We start from the raw sequence: 16,443 nt of genomic DNA, 5'->3' as shown, positions 1-16,443 counted from the left end.
ACCCCACTCCAGTAGTCTTGCCTGGAAAATCCCATGGGCGGAGAAGCCTGGTAGGCGGCAGTCCCTGCTAAGGGTCGGACATGACTGAGCGACTTCACTTTCACTTTTCACTTTCATGCATTGGAGAAGGAAATGGCAACCCACTCCAGTGTTCTTGCCTGGAGAATCCCAGGGACGGGGGAGCCTGGTGCGCTGCCGTCTCTGGGGTCACACAGTGTTGGACAGGACTGAAGTGACTTAGCAGCAGCAGCAGTTATCTCAAATATCAGCACAACTTTCTCCCCAAGGCAGAATTGGTATTCCTGTCTTGGAGTATCCACTGTACTGCTCACTGAGCCCTACTGAAATTCTGACAATGATCTTAGGAGCTGTGATTCACTGAGGTCTGCTTGAATCCATACTGTGCTGGGTACTTAATACATACTTTACTGATGCATTCTCTAAGGGCTGGCTCTAGTATGATGAAGATGAGGCACTCAGTTTGGGTGCAGAATTTAAGGGGGTGCCCCCAAAACCCAATAAGCAAGGTAAATAATGCATTATCTTAAAAAATAAAAAACAGCACCTGTTTGAAACATGCAGTGTGCTCATGCACATACCAGCCAACATTTTCCTTTCCAACATGCCTGACTTTTTCCCTAAAAAGGGCCCTTTGTGATCAGGGAAATGTTTCTCAATCCAGAGAGACATTGGGAAGTCACCTTGAAAACAAAAATAAGTTTAAAATGCCTTCCTGGTGATTCCTGAGGATTCTAGAGTTGGTTAATTGTGACCTAAAATATTCCGCCCCTGGGACTTCTAAAAAACTTAACTCCTTTTTCCCTTTCATGCTAGCAAAATGACAGCCATAGTGCCATAGATTCAGCCAATCCCAACTTTTCTGTTGAAGAGGCTGTCAAAGGCTTCCCTTAGAAAGTGCTGATTAAGTCTATCTGAATGAACTAAGAATGAGCCAAAGAAGATTTGGAAAAGAGAGTTCCAGTAAGAGGGAACAGCATGTGTGAAGTCTGAAAAGCTCTTTTAACCCAAAGTAAGTAGAAGGAAGGAAATAATAAAGATGGGAGTGGAAATCAATGAAATAGAAAACAGACAGGCAATTGAGAAAAATCAATAAAACCAAAAAGCTGTTTCTTTGAAAAGATCAATAAAATTGATGAGCTTGTAGCAAGACTGAGCAAGAAGAGAAAGCAAGAGATGCAAATATCGAGAATGAAAGAGGGAAGGAGAATAAGGAAATATTATGCAAAGACTCTTTTTCACTTTTGATCAATGATATAAATTTGAAATCTTAGAGGAAATAAAATTATTTTAAAAAAACATTACCAAACTTACTTTAAAAATAGAAAGTAGAAATTATTTCATATCTTTTAAGTAAATTGAGATTGTAAAGTCTTCCCCCTAAAAAAATTCAAGTTCCAAAGGTGTCATTAGTCAGTTATCTCAATTATTTATGAAAAAACTACTAAGCTTACTTAAGCTTATTTTTAAGAGTATGGTTATCCTGATACCAATACTAGACAAAGATATTACAAGAGAAGAAAAATCATAGACCAACAGTCTTCATGGATATGGACACAAAAATCCTCCACGCAATATTAGCAAATCAAATCTGCAATATAGTAAAAGAAAAACACATCATTATCAAGTGAGGTTTATTCTAGGAATGCAAGGTTGGTTTAATATTTGAAAAGTAATCAGTATAATTCACTGTTTGTATGTGTACATTCATGACTACCTTGTTTTTATTTTTGCTTATTTTCTCAAAAGCTACTATCATATTCAGGCTTCCTGGTGGCTCAGATGGTAAATAATCTGCCTACAATGCAGGAGACACAGTTTCTATCCATGGGTCAGGAAGATCCCCCTGCAGAAAGGAATGGTTATCCACTCCAGTGTTCTTGCCTGGAGAATTCCATGGACAGAAGAGAAATATCAATAACCTCAGATATGCAGATCATGCCACTCTAATTGCAGAAAGTGAAGAGAAATTAAAGAGCCTCTTGGTGAGGGTGAAAGAGGAGAGTGAAAAAGTTGGCTTAAAACTCAACATTCAAAAAACAAAGATCATGACATCTGGTCCCATCACTTCATGGCAAATAGATGGGGAAAAAGTGGAAACAGTGACAGACTATATTTTCTTGGGCTCTAGAATCACTGTGGAAAGTGACTGCAGCCACAAAATTAAAAGACGCTTACTCCTTGGAAGAAAAGCTCTGACAAACATATAAAGAGTATTAAAAAGCAGAGAAATCACTTTGCCAACAAAGGCACATATAGTCAAAGCTATGATTTTTCCAGTAGTTAGGTACAGATGTGGGAGCTGGACCATAAAGAAGGCTGAGCACCAAAGAATTGATGCCTATGAACTATGGTGCTGGAGAAGACTCTTGAGAGTCCTTTGGATGACAAGATCAAACCAGTTAATCCTCAAGGAAATATTCGTTGGAAGGACTGAAGCTGAAGCTCCAATACTTTGGCTACCTGATGTGAAGAACCAGCTCATCAGGAGAAGACCCTAATGCTGAGAGAGATTGAAGGCAGGAGAAGGGGGCGACAGAGGATGAGATGGTTGAATGGCATCACCAACTCAATGCAACATGAGTCTGAGCACACTCCAGGAGATTGTGAAAGACAAGGAAGCCTGGCGTGCTGCCATCTATGGGATGGCAGAGTCGGACTTGATTTGGCGTCTAACCAACAATGAACAACAACTGTCATATCCTGTGGCCTATTGGAACTGATATTTGTTCTTTCTGCTCTCTCAGGACTTCTATCATCACCACCTTATATCACATACAAGCCCATCGCAGGCTCCTGGTTTGATCCTGTTTGACTCCCAGACTTCTGATTCTAAGCTTTATCCACCTTCAGTCACATCCTCCCCAAACCAGACCTCCATTAGCTTTATGTTCTCCCTCATGGATCAGTTAGCTGCTCAATCTTGGCTCACACAGCCACTTTCCCATTTAGTTTAACCTCTTGGCTTTCGGGAGGTGAGTCCCATCCCTCCAGTTCCATCTGGAGACCCAAGTTCAGACAAGCCAGGTGCTCCCCATGAAGGATGGGGTGTTCAGACACTGGCCACTTGTTGCATAGATGGCTGAGAGGCTTTGGTGGGAAAGGTTCTTCCCAAAGGACACTTCTTGCTTTCTCTATTTACCTGCTTTAAGGAGTCCCATCAAGAGACCCAGACCAGATACCTTCCTAACCACCAACCCCCACGAGCCTAGTGTTACCTTCATGCTTAACAGCACCCTCACACAACCTTTTCCTGAAGTATTTGCCTCTGTGGAGTCCCAGGTTCCCACAGAGCCTATACAAAGAGGAATAATACCCAATAAAAATGTTTTGAAATTCATAGGCTTCCTTAAATTTTCATGGGATGAGGGAACAGAATTTTAAAGGAAAGGTTAGGCATATGAATATCTGCTGGCCTAATTCATCATATTTCAATTGAGTCCTATAGGACATCTTTAGAATTGATTAATGGAATTCAGCTTCCAAGTAGCTGTTGGCATCTGCTGACTCATTGAAACTGAAAATTTGGCTGCCCCAGGGCTTTGAGGGTAGAAATAGGAGGCAGGCAGCCACTGAGCCTGCTTTGAAGTTAGGAAAGGGTGGTTTGAAGTTTTCCAAACATGCTTTTGTATATGCTTCTTCTCGAATATTCTTGCCACTCTCCTTTTCACCAGATCACTCTAAGTCCTCCTTCAGGTTTGCACTGTTCAATATGGTAGCCACTAGACTCATGTGGCTTTTAAATTAAATCAAATTAAATTAAAATTCAGCTCCTCAGGCTCACTGATCATATTTCAAGTGCTCAAAAGACACGTGGCTAGCGGCCACAACTTGAGCCAGTGCAGACACAGAATGTTTCATCGTTGCAAAAAGTTTTGTTTGACAGCCTTACTCTACCCTAGATAAATCACTAAGCCCCTTCAAAATGACATTGAGCAAATTTTTGTGAGTTTTTTGTGAGCTCCCTGGAGGCTGTAGGACAGTGTGGGGGCTAACAGCTTGTATCCCCTACTATGGTCCTACACAGTGTTGAACTTTGGATTGGCTTTCTAAAGATACCATTCTAAGAAGAGTCAGTTCAGTTCAGTATGATTTGTGGAGCATCTGTGCTGTCCTGGGACCTACGCCAGGTGCTAGAGGTTTTGAAATGATGAACCAAGGGCTGTGTCCTTGAGGAGCGCACTTGCTGGTGTGGAAGGCAGATGATATAAGCATGTAATGACACAGTGGACACCAGATAAAGGAGAGAGCACGTGGAAGGGGCCTTGGAAGCACAAAGGCTGGCTGGGGAGCTGGGGAAAGCTTTAGAAAGTAGACCATGTCTAAGGAGCTTCTGAAAGGTGAATGGGAGTTCCTCTCATGGCATGAAGAAGGAGGGCAATTCAGAAAAGATGCCTGGCATGTGCAAAAGCAAAGGGGCAAGGCATGTTACAGGGAAGGCCCTGGGGAACTACAAGGCACTTGATATTGATGACCAAACACCATGTCTCAACCCCCTCATGACGCTTGGCATGGGTTAGCTGCTCAATAAACATAAAGTAGTATGAATTTTGATTTTAAAACTCAGGCATGCAGAAACCATAAACTTCAGACCTCAACTGAATTTTTCTCTTGAACCCTTTTTATTCCAGGATGTTGAGAACTCAAAATAAAGGGAGCTTGGGTGAAAGATGCTGGATGGAGCCACACCAGAAGGTAGTCCTACCTCTCCATTTTGGTCTTGTGAATCATTAAATTCTTTTCCTATTTAAGTTACTTTGATTTGGACTTTCTGCCAAAAAGAATCCATTTACAGGGGAAGAAATAGACTTTTCTTCTCTCATTCTTTGTGTATGTACATCAGAATCACTTGGAGAACTTGTTAAAACACAGATTCCTGGCCTCGCCTTCAGACTCAGTTTCAATAGGCCTGAGATGGTGCTTGGATCTGGAGCTTCTAGGAAGCACCCAGATGATGAATGATGCTGGTTCAGGGACCACATTCTGAGAGCCCTGGCTTAGTCACTCATCCAAGGTCACTTTGCTAGGAAGTGGCAGTCTGGGATTTGAACCTGGCTCTATTTGATTCCAAACTCAGCACTTTTCCCACTCACCACCTTTAGTAAACTCTCACCACCTTTAGGATGGGAGAGTATATTAGCAGCAGGATAGTGAATGTATTTGTCTTGCTTACACCAGAAGACCAGCTCTAAGGGGAAAAAAATCCATCATGTTTAAGTTGTTTATAGAATAAAGTGCAATAACTTTCAGCCACCCTTGCTTGATTATTCTCCCTTTAAAATGCCAGCCTTGTTTCTGCCCCAGCTATCTTTCACCTACAAAAGGCATCTCCCCCTTTGCACACACAGTACTTCATTATGTGGGCCACTTAATTACATGTGTAAAATGGAATGAAATTTCATATGTCCATATGGAGTCGTGTTAGGTAATATTTTTATACCGTTGCTTCCAGCCATCGTGTGAAAGTTATAACGTCATTGCCACATAATTTCTTGGAAATTCCCACCTAATACTGTATGGGTAATACTAAAAGCAAATAAACTTGTTCTACCCTTCCTTTCCCACTCCCTCCCCCAACAATCTAATCAACTGCTCCTAGGATAGAAGTTAACAACTCTGGAAGGTTCAGGACCTAAAGTTGAGCTGAGCCTCCAAGGCCACCCCAAACGATGGGGAGAGGGGATTTCCTGCCTTGGCCAAGGGCAAGGGGCTATGGCTCCTTCCCTTTCCACCCTCCCGGTATCTGGAATATCAGGCTAGATGCTTAGTTTTCTCTGCAGGAATGAAGGAGGAGAAGACGAAGGATATGAGCAGGTGATGGCCTGGAGAGCAGTGGGAAGGACCTCACAGAAGGCATGTGAGAGTGAGGAAAGTGGAGGCTGCAAGCCAGGGGTGTGCAACAGCTAGGCCTTCGAGAGGCCTGGAATCAGATCTGGGTTGGAATCCGGGTGGAATCCAATCCACTTAGGAGGTGGAATGTAAGCCTATGATGGCTGGACTGTTATGTTTAGCTCAGTTCAATAAACATTTATGGATGCTGACTAGCATGCTAGTCCCTGCAGTAAGTGCTGAGGACAGTGAGACAAATTAGGTGCTTCCCTGAGTAGAAATCACTGCCAGGCAGCTGTGCCGGACATTGGCAGGCAGTAGTTATGTCCACCACATTTAGGTTTTAAGCAAAGGAGTAATATGATCAGAAATGTAGTTCGGAAAGACCACCTTGGCTGCAGTTGGCGTGGGGGACTTGGAGGCATGAAGTCCAGGTGGTACATTACTACAAGGTCCAGAAAAGAGATCTCAAAGTCCTGAAGCACGGCAGGGCCATCCAGGAAGCAGGGGAGGGTACAGTCAAGGAACACCGAGGAGGGAAATTCTGTAGGATATGGGAAGGACAATGGAAGAGTCTAGGATACTTCCAAGTTTCAGGTTCAGATGACAGAATTCAATGTTAACTCACTCATCCTCTGCAGCCAGCACAGTTTAAGGCACATAATAGTTCTTTAACCAGTTATTTCCATGATGAGTTAAAAATGATCATCTAATTATTTAATCTCTCTGACCCTTTCATTACATCTCCAAGAACCTCACTGTTATGAGGCTTAAGTTCAATACTGTCGGTAGAAGTGCCTCACTTTGTACCTACCCACAGTAGGTACAAAAGAACTTTAAGTTCTTCACTCTCTTAAAAAAAAAAATCACTAAGGATTCAGAAAACATCTGAAAATGTCAAATTGAACACATACATTTTAGCTCTGATTTTTCCTGAAATATTACTAAAATATTCTTTAAGGGATATTTTTAAAGTTGTAAGCCTAGAGGACAAAGGAACAATAGAGAAGACCTGCTCACTAACATTTCAGAAGGTGGAAAGTAGACTGTGAAATGGCACTAGTTTAGCAGGCCCAGGAAAGCCGACGACCAAGCCAGAATTGGCAACCGCAAACCACATTTTATAGAAGTAAAATGATTGCATGGTAGAACCATCTAAACTTCAGGAATCACTACTGATGTCCTGGAAGTGAAAGTAAAGGGATGCTAAAATAATGGAGCTGGTTGAAAGTCTGTTTAAGAAGTGAGTCATCTCCCGGACTCGGAACAGACACCCTGACTGCCCTTCCCTTCTCCAGCAAGACTGGAGACTTAGTCTCTATCAGGGTGAAGCAGAGAAGCTCTAGATATCTGCCACATAGGAAAGAGAAAATAATCATAATTTTCCACATGACTCAGCCATGAGCTCTGACTAAAAATGTAGGTAAACAAAGTTCAAGCCCAGAGTAGGAAATCCATCATTCATTCTTAAAACTAAAAAACCAGGAAGCAGCCACATAAGCCCTCTTTCTGTGGAATATATAGTCGAGAGACTCTAAGTCTGGAGCTGCAGAGGAATAGCTCATGGAAAGAGACTCCCTGGGAGCAAGGCCAACCAGAGCAGAGAGGAGAGATAGAGACATCAAGTCTGGATGGCCTTCTTTGAATACCTGTACCTAGCCATGCCTGAAGCCATGCTATCCTTGCACTTTTTCAGTTATGTAAGCCACTAAATCCCTTTTGGCTGCAGGAGCCATCTAAATTGGGTTTCAGTCACTTATAGTTGACAAAATCTAAATAACTCAGTACAGTATTTGATCTCACCAAAGTCTTTTTGGGTTTTGTTTTATTTGGAAAAGGGGATTTCCCAGCTCTCTTCAACTTTCTGAATTATCCCCCCAGATTAGCAATCAGAAAACTTGATGCAATTCATATACCTGAGTAGTCTGATCCTTAGGATTGCAATAGAGAAATTAATGAATACTTAACCTTCTTCAGTGTGTCTTTTATTTCCTTAGCCTATCATTGTGGAGTTGACTGAAATTTAGGGTTAAGTTGAATTTCCTCCAAATAGCATCTTAAAATTTGTGAAATTAATTTCAATTTCAAATTTTGATTGGATAATTTAACTCTTTTGGTCTTCACTTCTTAGATTTTCTTGGTTAAATTAACTGGACTTTAGCCATTTCTTGCAGTAGAGTTGAAAAAATAGAGAGTCCCAGATATTACACTCTGCTTGGCAAGCATCTGAAATTCAACAGCCTGAAAAATGATCCAGTTTCTTGAGTTGTATTTATAGCTGCAGTATTTATCCCCTGGTATGTCTTATCTGATACAGTTTAAGGTCCAGACACTTGTCTTTTCCATAGCTCTGTCCAGGGCAAGTGTGTTTGGCCAATAGTAGGCAGCACATTGATTCCTACCTGCCCTCCTGGTACTCACAGAGGATCCAAGTTATCTCTGCAGGTGAAGAAGTAAAGGTGTTCCCAAACCCAGACCTAAGGCTGCTTGGAAAATTACTTATTGTTTCTCCAGTGGCTCAACCCCATTTATTTAGTGGGTCTTCTTTTCAATATTAATAAACAAATGTCTTTTTTAAGTGAATTAATTTTTTAATGTGCAAAAGTGCATTTAGATGATCTCATAAAGTTTTTTTTTTATCCAAATATAGACTATATGAGTACTTTTTGCAACTAAATAACCCAAGGGTGAATCAGGGCAGTAGACGTCATATCAAGGAAGAATGAACAATTGGCTTGTCTCAGGGTCAGAATTCTGATCATTCTTTGTGGTCATATAATTATTTGTTTTGCCTTAGCTTTCCTGCCTGCTTGTTTTATTCACTAATAATATCAGTGCATCTTTTATTTCCCAAAAAATATCTAAACTCTATACTTTGCATTCAATGATAAGGATCCAGCTTCATTTATTCTTTTCATATAATGATACTTGGAAATACTAGTGGAGTTTTATTAAAATTAACAGATAGCAATATTTTAAAATAGAATTATAAATAGGATTCAAATAAAAGAATATGCTAAATATCCTTGCTTCTTTAGATCTGGTTTAGGTATGTATAATAATATCCATTAACTGATTAATATCAATCCAAAGTCAGAAATTTAAGATTGTTTTAAGGTTCACATTTTTTTTCTCAGTTTAACTTTTTGGGTTTAACTGCTACTATAGGTCATATTAGAGACTGCTAGAACATCAAACTATTATTTCCCAAGTCTGAAAAATGCTAATTTTTGTATACTTTATGATTCATAATACTGATTATTACCATTTTAAAACATCTTTTGTTGTATTGATGATAGTAGTGTTGACAGAAATATCAATGCAGGTAGAATATTATTGAAAGCAGGTAGATTGTATTTTGCTGATTGGTGACAGTTTCTTTGACAGGCTTCGATAGAAGTGAATATAAGTCAAATCCTACTGCAAATACTTTGGGTGACTCACTCATTCACTCTATCTGCCTATCTAACTATGTATCTATAAATATATATACTGGAATTTGACTGATTGAATATTTCCAGAAATAACAGATGGCCTCTGAGACAAAAAACAAACAAGCAAAAAAAGCAAACTTTAACTAGGATCTTGCTTGTAATACTTGCTACTCATTACTATTTGTTCTAGAGCACTGTGGTGCATCATGGAGCTTCCTGCCCAAAGCTGACCTCTCCAGGGATCTCTGGAGCTGGTAACCACACACTGGTAATGGCAGGAATGGACTACAGCTTGGGGTTTTATCCTCTCAACTCAGAGTATCCAAATAAATTTCAAACACATATACCAACATTGCACCATGTACAAGGCCCTCTGACAGATGAGGTGGTAGTTGGAGGTAGGGCACAGAGTCACAGATAAACAAACACCAGAGTGCAGCATATTGTATTTTCCAAAAACGGCTACAGCCGCCTATCCAGTCCCACATACTATACAGAGGCTTATCACTCTCCCATTGTGAGGTGGAGTTGATTTCCTCTCCCCTTGAATCAGGCATGTCTCTGACTGCATCAGTGGATAGGATGGAGTGGAAGTGATGCTGCTTGACTTCTGGGGTTAGGCTGGAAAAGAAGACTCAACCTGGCCCTCACTCTTTCTGCTCTGGTCTGCTCCCCCTTGACAGCCAGCCACCATGCTGCAAGGCAGCCCCAGTCACACGAAGAGGCCACATGTACATGTTCTAGCCAACAGCTGGCATCAACTGGGCCTAACATGAGAGCAAACGAGCCTTCATTTTATTCTAGTCCCACTTTGTGAGCTTCCTAGCTGAGGTCCCAGACATTGAGGAATAGAGAAAAACCTTCTATTGTGCCCAGTTCAAATTTGTGAACTCACAGAATTTATGAGGATAATAAATGATTGTTTCATATCTCCATGTTTTGTGGAAAATTGCTACTAAGCCCTAGTAAACAGAAGGCAGTATTTAATGTATAGTAACGAAACTATTACAAGCTCCATGGTAAGGGCCAGACCTCAAAGTGAACTTGATACAGAGCATGGATTCTCAAAGGGTAATGGGCCACCATAGGGACAAAAATTGGCTCATCAGTTCAGTTCAGTCGCTCAGTCGTGTCTGACTCTTTGCAAACCCATGAATCACAGCACTCCAGTTCTCCCTGTCCATCACCAACTCCCGGAGTTCACTCAGACTCACGTCCATAGAGTCAATGATGCCATCCAGCGATCTCATCCTCTGTCATCCCCTTCTCCTCCTGCCCCCAATCCCTCCCAGCATCAAAGTCTTTTCCAATGAGTCAACTCTTCGCATGAGGTGGCCAAAGTACTGGAGTTTCAGCTTTAGCATCAGTCCTTTCAGTGAACACCCAGGACTGATCTCCTTTAGGATTGACTGGTTGGATCTCCTTGCAGTCCAAGGGACTCTAGAGAGTCTTCTCCAACACCACAGTTCAAAAGCATCAATTCTTCGGTGCTCAGCTTTCTTCACAGTCCAACTCTCACATCCATACATGACCACTAGACAAACCATAGCCTTGACTAGATGGACCTTTGTTGGCAAAGTAATGTCTCTGCTTTTGAATATGCTATCTAGGTTGGTCATAACTTTCCTTCCAAGGTGTAAGTGTCTTTTAATTTCATGGCTGCAGTCACCATCTGCAGTGATTTTGGAGCCCCCCAAAATAAAGTCTGACACTGTTTCCACTGTTTCCCCATCTATTTCCCATGAAGTGATGGGACCAGACTCTATGATCTTTGTTTTCTGAATGTTGAGTGTTAAGCCAACTTTTCACTCTCCTCTTTCACTTTCATCAAGAGGCTTTTTAGTTCCTCTTCACTTTCTGCCATAAGGGTGGTGTCATCTGCATATCTGAGGTTATTGATATTTTTCCTAGTGATCTTGATTCCAGCTTGTGCTCCTTCCAGCCCAGCGTTTCTCATGATGTACTCTGCATATAAGTTAAATAAGCAGGGTGACAATGTACAGCATTGACATACTCCTTTTTCTATTTAGAACCAGTCTGTTGTTCCATGTCCAGTTTTAATGGTTGCTTCCTGACCTGCATATAGATTTCTCAAGAGGCCAGTCAGGTGGTCTGGTATTCCCATCTCTTGAAGAATTTTCCACAGTTTATTGTGATCCACACAGTCAAAGGCTTTGGTGTAGTCAATAAAGCAGAAATAGATGTTTTTCTGGAACTCTCTTGCTTTTTCCATGATCCAGCAGATGTTGGCAATTTGATCTCTGGTTCCTCTGCCTTTTCTAAAACCAGCTTGAACATCTGGAAGTTCACAGTTCACGTATTGCTGAAGCCTGGCTTGCAGAATTTTGAGCATTACATTACTAGCATGCGAGATGAGTGCAATTGTGTGGTAGTTTGAGCATTCTTTGGCATCGCCTTTCTTTGGGATTGGAATGAAAACTGACCTTTTCCAGTCCTGTGGCCACTGTTGAGTTTTCCAAATTTGCTGGCATATTGAGTGCAGCACTTTCACAGCATCAGCTTTCAGGCTTTGAAATAGCTCAACTGGAATTCCATCACCTCCACTAACTTTGTTCATAGTGATGCTTTCTAAGGCCCACTTGACTTCACATTTCAGGATTTCTGGCTCTAGATGAGTGATCACACCATCGTGATTATCTGGGTCATGAAGCTCTTTTTTTGTACAGTTCTTCTGTGTATTCTTGCCACCTCTTCTAATGTCTTCTGCTTCTTTTAGGTCCATACCATTTCTGTCTTTTATCAAGCCCATCTTTGCATGAAATGTTCCCTTGGTATCTCTAAGTTTCTTGAAGAGATCTCTAGTCTTTCCCATTCTGTTGTTTTCCTCTATTTCTTTGCATTGATCGCTGAAGAAGGCTTTCTTATCTCTCCTTGCTATTCTTTGGAACTCTGCATTCAGATGTGTATATCTTTCCTTTTCTCCTTTGCTTTTCGCTTCTCTTCTTTTCACAGCTATTTGTAAGGCCTCCCTAGACAGCCATTTTGCTTTTTTGCATTTCTTTTCCATGGGGATGGTCTTGATCCCTGTCTCCTGTACAATGTCACGAACCTCTGTCCATTGTTCATCAGGCACTCTGTCTGTCAGATCTAGTCCCTTAAATCTATTTCTCACTTCCATGTATAATCATAAGGGATTTGATTTAGGTCATACCTGAGTAGTCTAGTGGTTCTCCCCACTTTCTTCAATTTAAGTCTGAATTTGGCAATGAGGAGTTCATGATCTGAGCCACAGTCAGCTCCCGATCTTGTTTTTGCTGACTGTATAGAGCTTCTCCATCTTTGGCTGCAAAGAATATAATCAATCTGATTTTGGTGTTGACCATCTGGTGATCTCCATTTGTAGAGTCTTCTGTTGTGTTGTTGGAAGATGGTGTTTGCTATGACCAGAACATTCTCTTGGCAAAACTCTCTTAGCCTTTGCCCTGCTTCATTCTGTATTCCAAGGCCAAATTTGCCTGTTACTCCAGGTGTTTCTTGTCTTCCTACTATTGCATTCCAGTCTCCTATAATGAAAAGGACATCTTTTTTGGGTGTTAGTTCTAAAAAGGTCTTATAGGTCTTCATAGAACCATTCAACTTCAGCTTCTTCAGCATTACTGGTTGGGGCATAGGCTTGGATTACCATGATATTGAACGGTTTGCCTTGGAAATGAACAGAGATCATTCTGTTGTTTTTGAGATTGCATCCAAGTACTACATTTCAGACTCTTTTGTTGACCATGATGGCTACTCCATTTCTTCTAAGGGATTCCTGCCCACAGTAGTAGCAGTGTCCAGCTGCGACAGACCACACAGAAGCGTGGCCAAGAGGAGTTACCACATGCCCAAGGTCAGGGGCGGCAACCGGGGTCAGGGGCGGCAACCGAGATGAGCTACCACAAGCCCGAGGCCAGGGGCAGTGGACAAGAGAAGCTACCCCACGTCCAAGGAGGGGCAGCTGCACAGGTGCAGGAGGGCCTAGAGGAGCTACTCCACGTTCAAGGTCAGGAGGGGCAGCAGGAGATACCCCTGGTCCAAGGTAAGGAGCAGTGGCTATGTTTTGCTGGAACAGCCGTGAAGAGAGACCCCACGTCCAAGGTAAGAAACCCAAGTAAGACAGTAGGTGTTGCGAGAGGGCATCAGAGGGCAGACACACTGAAACCATAATCACAGAAAACTAGCCAATCTGATCACATGGACCACACCCTTGTCTAACTCAATGAAACTAAGCCATGCCCTGTGGGGCCACCCAAGACGGGAGGGTCATGGTGGAGCGGTCTGACAGAATGTGGTCCACTGGAGAAGGGAATGGCAAACCACTTCAGTTTTCTTGCCTTGAGAACCCCATGAACAGTATGAAAAGGCAAAATGATAGGATACCGAAAGGGGAACTCCCCAGGTCGGTAGGTGCCCAATATGCTACTGGAGATCAGTGGCGAAATAACTCCAGAAAGAATGAAGGGATGGAGCCAAAGCAAAAACAATACCCAGTTGTGGATGTGACTGGTGATAGAATCAAGGTCCGATGATGTAAAGAGCAATATTGCATAGGAACCTGGAATGTCAAGGCAAATTAGAAGTGGTCAAACAGGAGATGGCAAGAGTGAACATCAACATTCTAGGAATCATCAAACTAAAATGGGCTGGAATGGGTGAATTTAACTCAAATTGGCTCATAGGGGGTGAAAATTCATTTTTTTTAAATGAATAAAGCATAGATGCAAATAGAGTATGCAAGCAGGTACTTAAATTCCATGGGTGGTAGAGCACTACTGGGGAAGAAAATGTCTAAAAGTCTCCCTGAGTAGTGATAATGAAGAAAAAAATAAAAGGTTAAGAAACTGAACCAGAGAGAAAGACATTCATTCTGAGCTGAAGAAATCTGAGAGGCAGCCCATCCAAACAAAAGACATTCTGACTAACTGGGAGACCCTGACCAAGCAAATTGATTTATCCAAGTTGTAGTATCTCCTTCTGTGTAACAGGGAAAATGGTACCTACCATTCAGAGCAGTTGTCAAGGGTTAAACAAAACATTTAATAAAGCTTCTGCTACATCGTAGACTCAGGACTTTTGTAGAGGTTGTTGAAGGAGATGTACTTTAAGTTGGTCCTGGAAGGAAAGATGGTGATTGCAGAAGTAGGGCAAGGGTGATTTAGACAGGGAACATGAATTGACCAAAAGTCCAAAGACATGTGAAAACACACCACATACAGCCTGATGTGTCTGGAGAGTTATAAGCCATAGAGATAGGCCAAATAATAATAATAATAATAATAATAATTACCAGTCGCAGAGTATGAAAGATTTGGAATTTAAAGATGAAGAGTTCATTCCTTCATTTTTCAAATTGTTTTAAGAATGGTGGTGTAGTCATTAAGTCGTGTCCAACTCTTGAGACTCCATGGACTGTAGCCTGCCAAGCTCCTCTGTCCATGGAATTCTTCAGGCAAGAATACTGGAGTGGGTTGCCATTTCCTTCCTTCCTGCCATTTCCAGGGAATCTTCCCAACCCAGGAATTGAACCCAGGTCTCCTGCATCGCAGGCAGATTCTTTACCTACTGAGCTACAAGGGAAGCCCTATTCTTAAGTGTTTTAAGAATACACACATGTATGGAGAAACTAGTATGTGCCAGGACTATAGGATTTAAAAAAAGTGAATGAGACAAAGGAATCCATTAGATTGCTGCGACACAATATAGTGTATGTGACAAGTGCAATCAGATCATTTCAGAGCAATTCACATTTTCTGGAAAAAAGAAGAAATTTTGAGGGACTATAGAACAAGTTCTTAAGAGAGCTGGGGGGGTCTCTCTTGGGCCAGGCCCAGCCAGAACAGGGGTTGGAGCTGTCAAAGACCACTGCCCCTAGATGCCTCAGTGCACCCACAGTGACACACCCCAGGATGCCTGGTGACAACTGGAGTCGGCCCAGGGTGGTGGTCTCCACAGACTATTGTGGGGCCGTATGCAACACTGTCAACTGTTTTTAAAATGGAAACATACAAGTGTGCATTCTGACACTGCTATTTAATCTCTGCGTGACTTTGTGTGTGAAGTGAAAGCCACTCAGTCCTGTCCTACTCTTTGCAACCCCATGGACTGTAGCCTTCCAGGCTAGGCTTCTCTGTCCTTGGAATTCTCCAGGCAAGAATACTGAAATGGGTAGTCGTTCCCTTCTCCAGGGGATCTTCCCAACCCAGGGGTCAAACCCAGATCTTCCACGCTGCAGGCAGATTCTTTACCGTCTAAACCACCAGGGAAGTCTGACTTTGGGTAGTTCACTTCCTGTCTGTAAACCTTCACAGTTCAAATGAGGACAATCACCCTTAACCTCTCCACGCCATGGTGTGTTGTTGACTAGGAAGAGGCAGCTTATAGTCATCAGATGCTCCTGTATATCAGAGCCTGCTACTCAGCCTGGCCCAGGAAGTGCTTTAATGTGTCTCAAGGGATGATGAGGCTGATCCATGAACCATATTTCCAGGAAGCAAGGCTCTAGAGCACTATTAAGGGAAAGAGTCATTATCACCTGGACCATGAGTTTCTTTTGTTGAAGAAGGAGTAGGTACTAAATAAACAGCTTGTGTGGTCACTACCTTTCTTCTCCCCAGCAGGCATAGAAGCTAAGAAGACCCCTGCTTCTGTGGTGGATGTCCATGGGGTAGGCCTGCCAATACCGCTCATCGCTGGGCAGAGTGAAAGGTAATCTTGGGCCCTGGGATGTCAAGCAAGGAGCAGGACAAATCCATAAAGCCTCTTATTTCTGGTTTGTCTTTTCCATGCTTTAGCCAGGATGCCTGGGAAGAAGGACAGAGCAGTGATGCTAGGCTCAGAAACGTGGGCATTCAAAGCATGGGAACTTGATTCCTTCAAGTCTGATCAAGAGAAACCATCACTCTGTCTTGAAATGGTTCCCCACCCCCCAAAATGACTACAGATGTTTCAAGTAAAAATATTCTCCAAATGAAATAACTACTACTACGGTATCTCTACAGGCTCCCTCACTCCACCATCTAAGACCCTGATACTCAGAGGCATCTGTAACACACATAGAGGCCAAGTTGCCACCACTCATACATTCATTCCACAAACAAGTGTTGAGCACTTACTCTGTGCCAAGCACTGTGCTGGGAGCTGGGAGGACCAAGGTACAGTCCTT

Source organism: Oryx dammah, unplaced genomic scaffold (genome assembly GCF_014754425.2).
Source record: "Oryx dammah isolate SB20612 unplaced genomic scaffold, SCBI_Odam_1.1 HiC_scaffold_17, whole genome shotgun sequence".
Classification (NCBI taxonomy): domain Eukaryota; kingdom Metazoa; phylum Chordata; class Mammalia; order Artiodactyla; family Bovidae; genus Oryx; species Oryx dammah.
Note: the sequence above shows the minus strand (reverse complement) of the source record.